The 7,112-nt window shown below is 44.8% G+C and overlaps 1 pseudogene; it reads right to left on the bottom strand.

The window, feature by feature from the left end:
• Positions 1-4,214: 4,214 nt before the first annotated feature.
• On the bottom strand, positions 4,215-4,335 carry LOC149453925 (U2 spliceosomal RNA; annotated as a pseudogene).
• Positions 4,336-7,112: the final 2,777 nt, after the last annotated feature.

Below are 7,112 nucleotides of genomic sequence, written 5' to 3'. Positions count from 1 at the left end.
GTTCTCAGAGGAATCCATTCCCGTCATCTCAGTCAGTTGGTGGACCAGGTCAATGCTTAAGAAATTCTGCCCAGGAGATGCCAGACTGACTGGGCTAGTAACAGTCTAATTTCCAAATAATAGATTGCTCGGCATATTACCCACTGGAGAAAGACATGACTCCATATTCTCTGAATTATTGCTGGCATGGGACTTTACAACCTCTGCCCATGACCTCCCTTCAGCCTTTGTTTGTACTCAAACCGCACCAGATGACCCTAACTGTGCTTTCTTGGCCTTTGATTCTGCAGCATGTTCTGAGTGTTCACCCTCAGGAGACTCACTCTTTTCCAATAACTGCTCTCCTTCTCTGGATCTTCCATGTAGTTTTACAATCACATTTGAACACTGCTCCTCTTCCTGTGCTCCCTCCGATGCTATAGCCTCCATCTCCTCCAAAACAGCCGCTGCCTCATCTTGCATTGGATCAGGGTGTGGAGCTGAACTTTCTGTTTTGGCAGGTTCTCTTGCTTCAATAATGCCAGAAGTCAGTTCATTTTTAACATTCCCCAAATCACCAGTAGTGGGTGCTGGACCAGCAGTTTCCTCTATTTTAGCAGATGGCTCCCCGAGTATCAGCGGCATTTCCTTGATTTGTTAGGGTTGTTGCGATGTGGGCAGTTTGTATAGACATGGTCCGGACAAAGGCAAAAATTACATCGCTTTTCTTTGGGACATACTACAGTCTCATGCTCAAAGGAGTCACAATTCCTGCACCTGTGTCTCTTTGCATAACTCGGTTGCATGACCATATACATGACATATGTGGCAAAAACTGGCCATTCCATCAAAAAATAAGTCCCCGTTATATCTTCCAATGATAAAGCGTGCTGGAGGAAAATGCCTTTTTTAAATGAAACAAGGTATTTTCTTTTCCCAGTCGATAACCCAAACTGGTTGGAAATTTTACCTTATCGCAAAATATGGACAGCCATTTGGTAATATCCTCCTGAGGCATATTCGGATTATACATTTTCACCACAAGTGATTGCAAATCCTCTTCCTCATAATGTGAGGTGACGTTTACACAGTCCAATAACTGGTGGTTGTGATACTCCTGCAGTTTCCTGACAAAGTCCAAGCAGGTTCTCTTATTAACATCATAAACGCCACTGATGTGGTAGTCCTGTAGAGCAAGAATCTTGTCCGGTGTCAACTGGAGCAAACCAAACATCAAATCTTTGACGACATATTCCAGGCCTTTCTTTTTTTCGCCATTTGAAACCCACGCATAAGCTGGAATTTTCATGTTTTTTTGGCCGCTGCTATAGCAGAGCTTCTCCTTTCGCTGTCAGTGGAACTGAAGATGTCAGGAAAACTCAGCAACCAGCCTGCACTCCAAAGAGCAGCACAGCCAGCGATACAATCCAAACAGGGAGAACCACCTCCATTTCATTTTTAATTTTTTAAACACTTTATTGAAGAAATTCATAGTATACAAGTTCATAAGATTACAAATTTTTCCCGTGGTATAGTTTCCACCTTTCCATAAAGAACCAACTCATAATCTACATATTTAATACCCGACACCCGTTCTAGAAGCAGTTTTACCACCCTCCAGAGCTCTATGGCATAAAAGCAATCCCACAGAAGGTGCTTTACTGCAGGGGTGTGTCAGGGACCGCCGCGGCTCCGTCCCCGACGCACGCGCACTAGCAGCGGCTCACGCCGGGACACAAGCACCAGGTCCCAGCAGGCCACGGCTGACAGGATGCCGTGCATGCGCAGTAGGAGCCTCGGGCGGCCAATGACAGCCCGGGGGCACGTCCTGGACGGCCAATGACAGTGCAGGGCGCAATATTTAAAGATGCCCTGCACTGTCATAAATCGCCACAAGGTCTGACCTGTTATCTGAAGTTTCCTGTGCCCTGTGATATTAGACCCAGATTGTTTGACCTCTCTGCCTGCTCCAGCTCTGACCCGGATTATCTGACTACGCTGCCTTCTCCTGAGTTTGACCCGGATTGCCCCTGACTACGCTGCCTTCTCCTATCCCGACCCCCGGCTTGTTTGACCATTCTGTGGACTGACTTCGATACTGACCCTGCATGTTACCTGACCACTCTCTGCCTGCCATCTCTGTACCTCGCCATTCCCCACGATGACAACCGCCGGTTTATCCTGCCTGGTCCCGCCGGCCTCCTCACATCTGGTTCTCTTCTGGTGTACACTCATCCCTGGAGGCTCCCTCTGCCACTGGTGGTATTGCTCGGAGGTCGTGACCTGGTCCTGGTTCTGCTCCAAGTCCATCCCCACCATCAGGGGCCCTGGTGAAAACGCAGACCGGGACTTAGACTCCACGCTCCGGGTGATTCCGCCTAGTGGGCTGCCAGAGGTACCACCTGGCGGATCCTTAACAGGGTGGACTGACAACTTATGGGGCCCCCGGGCAATAAGGGATCATGGGGCCCCTGTGTCCTTGCCCAAACTCGAAAAAGGTACCAGGGGCATATCATGGGGCCCCCCTACTGACCCCGGGCCCTCGGGCAGTGCCCGAGTTTCCAAATGGTCAGTCTGCCCCTGCTTTACTGTCTCATTGGATCCGTACGAGGACCTTGGGCACTTAGTAGATGGTACCACACGTCTTTTGTGCTGAAAGGCCCTGGTAGGCAGACACTCATGAACACAGGCCCATGCTAAATCCTTTTGACTATTAAAGAGCTGTTTAGAGCTAACTTTTGACCAAATATATTTGGCCTCATCTTCTGGGATTTGTGCGATAGGAATCAAAGTCTCTGCAGCATTAAAATACAGTTTCAGCTTTAAATTGTTAAGGAGATCTCCCAGTGTTTTACTGTGCAAGTTAACGTCAGATGATAGTTGACAAAAAGCTATAAAGCCATGGAGGGTGAAAGCAGAATGGGTTTTTCAGAGATAAATTGGACCAACCATGCTTCTTAAACATAAACCCTGCTGCGTACTTCAGAAAGACCAAAAAGCATCCGTATTGTAGGCTTGGAGACATAGAACCAAGTATTTTGTCTGCAAAAAAAGAGCTTTATATTCGGCATACCTTTCCCACCTTTCTCTGGGGGTTTCATCATGTATCTTCTTTTTAATCTCCATCTTTGAGCCCCAGACAAATAAAAAAAAAACCTGTTCGGACAACTTGAGTCAAATGCAAAGCTGTTGGAGGGAAAGTGAGAGCTATATACAATAAAATGGGCAGCAGAACCATTTTAATCAATAAAATCTTTCCTTCAATTATCAACGGTCGCATTGTCCAGCCTATAACCTTTCAGTTTATCCTTTTCCATAACCACATTCCAGGACTCTTTTCTGTCATTTTTAGAAGTAAAAATAGTGCCCAAGATTTTGATCGATTTCCTTCTTTTGTAGTGAGCAATCTAAAGGGGGCTCCCAATTCTCTACTTCCATCATGGGTGTTTTTTTAAACTTAAATTAAAAAAAAAAAATTTAAATCCAGAAGCGGCACAAAAATATTCTGTTCTTCTAATTGCTTATTTAACAGGTGTAGGGTCAGTGCACAATATTGCAATATCATCCATGTATCCAGTTACTTTTACGTTCAACCCTCCTCTACCTGGCACATGGACTCCTCTGATCACCTTATCTTTTCTGATGGAGCATAAAAGTGGCTCAATGGCGCAGACAAAGCAATTGTGATAAAGGACATCCCTGCTTGACAAGACATTTTAAACCCATCTGTCAAGAAACCATTGACTAAAACCTGACTGGTACGCTTGTTTAATGACTTTAAGAACAAAAAGCCATCTGGAATACCCATTTTGCACAAAATATTAAATAGATAAACCTATATGATATGAGGAGAAAAAAATCAACAAAATTAATACGTGGCCATACATTTTTGCTCGGGCCTGAGGCCTGGTGGCAAGAATTTCCCTCAGACTTGGCCAAAAGGCCTAGTCCTAAAAGATGCAGAAAAGGTTTTTGTGCTGTGACCATGTCTCATTTCATACTGGGGAGTCCCACACCCATGTGTTACTAAAGACACCCTTGGGGTGACCACTCCCAGGGGGCACAGGCATCACGGACTCTATGCATTCCCAGCCCATGGCCAGACCAGGTAGACCCATTCAAACTAGGAGGAACTGGGCCCATATAGTTTTCCCAGCAGAAATACTCCCGTGCCCCATCTGCCTGTGGGTTTCTCTTAAATCCGATACTAGCCTTCAGGGCCCCCATCACACCAACAGGGATACATTACAGCCAGCTATTCCTACCAAATGGGAAGAATGATGGTGTAGCACCACTACTGGACATTGATTAGAACATATACTACACTTGATCTTAGCCAGAAGGCTGAGAAGCAATAAAGATCAGTTAAACTGAATTTATTCAGTACAGTAAATTAAGGGGGATATGATCAAGTATAAATACGTTCAGTAACTTGCACAAATCCAGAATATTTTTGCACTCCTTGGTATCTTTATTGAAGCATTAATATGACATCACAGGTATGACAGAAACATTAAAAAGGTGAACTTTTAAATGTTCCTGTCATAGCTGTGATGTTTTAATGCTTCTATAAAGATACCAAACAGTGCAGCAATATTCTGGATTTTTGCATGTTACTGAATCTCAGACGAGCTGTACAGCACCCTGGGTTCCAGTTCACAACATGTGAGTCTGTCACTCACCTGGAGCAGCATAATTTTGGATTTAAACAGCAGGGTGTAGCCCTCAAAGATACAAGATATTAATAAAAGTATTTGTGGTAAGATAAATAATGAAAGCATATGTCATATCCTAATGACCGCTTATGGATATAACGTTTGAACATCAATTTATCAATGATAACAGTCCAAAAATAAGTGATAACGTGACCTAGTGCAAATGCATAAATAGGTGTTGTACGTCACTAATCAGTGACTCGCCATGTTCACGGTGCCAGGTAAAGTCAAAGTATTAAGGTGCCTAGAAGTCTTCCGGATCCAAATGACTGGTCCCAATGATTGGTGATAAAGAAAAAAATGTGTAAAGACTGTGCACTCACCAGACGCGCAATCACACTGCGCATTTAGAGATCAATCTCAAAGAACCAGGGTGTCCCCTTTAAAGATCTGGTCAGGTCCGGTATCCCTCTTACGTCGACATCTACTGCCCATGGGTAGCTCACCTCCTCTGTGGATGGTAAGAGCTCACGGGGAGCTCAGAAAAGAGGAGGCTAATAGTGTAATACCGTTTGAACAGAGGGTGTTTTTATTGAAAAAACGCAGTGTGATTGCGCGTTTGGTGAGTGCGCAGTCTTTACATATTTTTTCTTTGGTCCCAATGATTGGGGATAGTCATTTGGATCCGGAAGACTTCTAGGCACCTTAATACTTGGACTTTACCTGGCACCGTGCACATGGCGAGTCACTGATTAGTGACGTACAACACCTATTTATGCATTTTGCACTGTCACTTTATCACTTATTTTTGGACTGTTATTATCATTGATAAATTGATGTTCAAATGTTATATCCATCAGCTATCTATAAGCGGTCATTAGGATATGACATATATGGTTTCATTTGTATATTTATCTTACCATGAATACTTTTTATTATCTTGTATCTTTATTTGAGCGCTACACCCTGCTGTGTTTTTGTCTATTTTGGAGGTTTTTGATACCTTTTTTGGTGTTTAGCAGCTTATTGACTTTTAGCGCTCACTTACCCCCTTTTCTCTCATAATTTTGGATTTACTGATGTGTATGCAACAATGGAGCAACAGCTCCAGGATAGATACCGCTGTGACAGATGTGAGCGGGTTAGCCTTCTGGAAACTCCCGTTAGAGATCTGGAGGAGCAAGTTGCAACACTGGGCAGAACCGGCAACCTTGAAAGGGATCTTCAGCTCTCTGAGCAGGTAGCTAATGGGATTAATGTGGACGGCGGAGGGGCTAATCAGGATTATCAGGTAGAAAGATGGGTTACTGTAATGAGAGGGAATGGTAGGGGCTCACAGAAAAGTAAGGCCGTCCCTGGGTTTGTGCACCCAAAACAGATTTTCCAAGTTTGGTGAAGATGTGGGGGTGCCAAGCTCAGGGGTGGCAGCCCTGGATGTCACTGCTATCCCTAACAGGTGGGAGGGCAGACCATCTGCAGGGGGTGGTGAGGGTAGTGCAGGAAGGCCTAGACAGCTGGTGGTAGTAGGGGATTCTATAATCAGAAGTACTGATAGAATAATTTTTCGGAAGGATCGCCTCAACCGAATGGTTTGCTGTCTCCCTGGTGCCAGGGTTCGGCATGTGGTGGACCGGGTTGATAAATTACTAGGAGGGGTTGGGCATGACCCAGCTGTCTTGGTTCATGTTGGTACTGATGACAATACATGGAAGGTGGAGGCTCCTTAAGAATCAATTTAAAGAACTAGGCTGCAAGTTGAAGGGAAGGACCTCCAAGGTGACATTCTCTGAAATATTACCTGTGCCATGCGCACAGACTCACATGACTGGGCCATTAATATTCCTGGCTATGTTCTCTTTCGGAGAGACAGGGTAAATAGGAAAGGTGGTGGTGTCTCTCTATGTGAGACGTGATCTCAGAGCAAGTGTGAAAGAGGACCTAGTTTATGGAGAGTGATGAGGCTGAAGTATTATGGGTGGAACACATGGGGATACGTACTACAAAGGTAATCATTGGAGTTTGTTATAGGCCTCCCAGTGTTAATGAGGAGGTGGAGACTCCGCTCCTTGCACAGATCGAAAGGGCTGGGACAGTGATAATAATGGGGGATTTTAACTACCCGGAAATTGACTGGAGTAATGGTACTGCAGTAACCGTTAAAGGGCAAAAATATTTAAACCTACTACAGGACAATTTTATGGTACAGTTCATAGAGTCCCCAACTAGGAATGATGCTCTACTGGACCTGGTGATCTCAAACCATGCTGTCAGAGCCTGGGATCGAACCTGGTCCTTCTGCAGTGGGAGGCAATGTCTCCTCTCACTGAGCTATCTGGAATGCTGGACAGCTCTCTTGACAATTCTTGGATAATCCTGCCTTGTGCCTTGATTTCTCTTAAAACCTTGAACTCCTTGCTCCTCCCATGAACTTCCTTATAAAAGCAATGTCCATGCACTTCCTCCTTACCAGATTATTGT

The sequence above is a fragment of the Staurois parvus genome, unplaced genomic scaffold, assembly GCF_062004578.1.
Source record: "Staurois parvus isolate SC_StPar_1 unplaced genomic scaffold, SC_StPar_1.0 ptg000445l, whole genome shotgun sequence".
In the NCBI taxonomy this organism is placed as follows: Eukaryota; Metazoa; Chordata; class Amphibia; order Anura; family Ranidae; genus Staurois; species Staurois parvus.
This window is presented reverse-complemented; position numbering and strand designations above follow the sequence as displayed.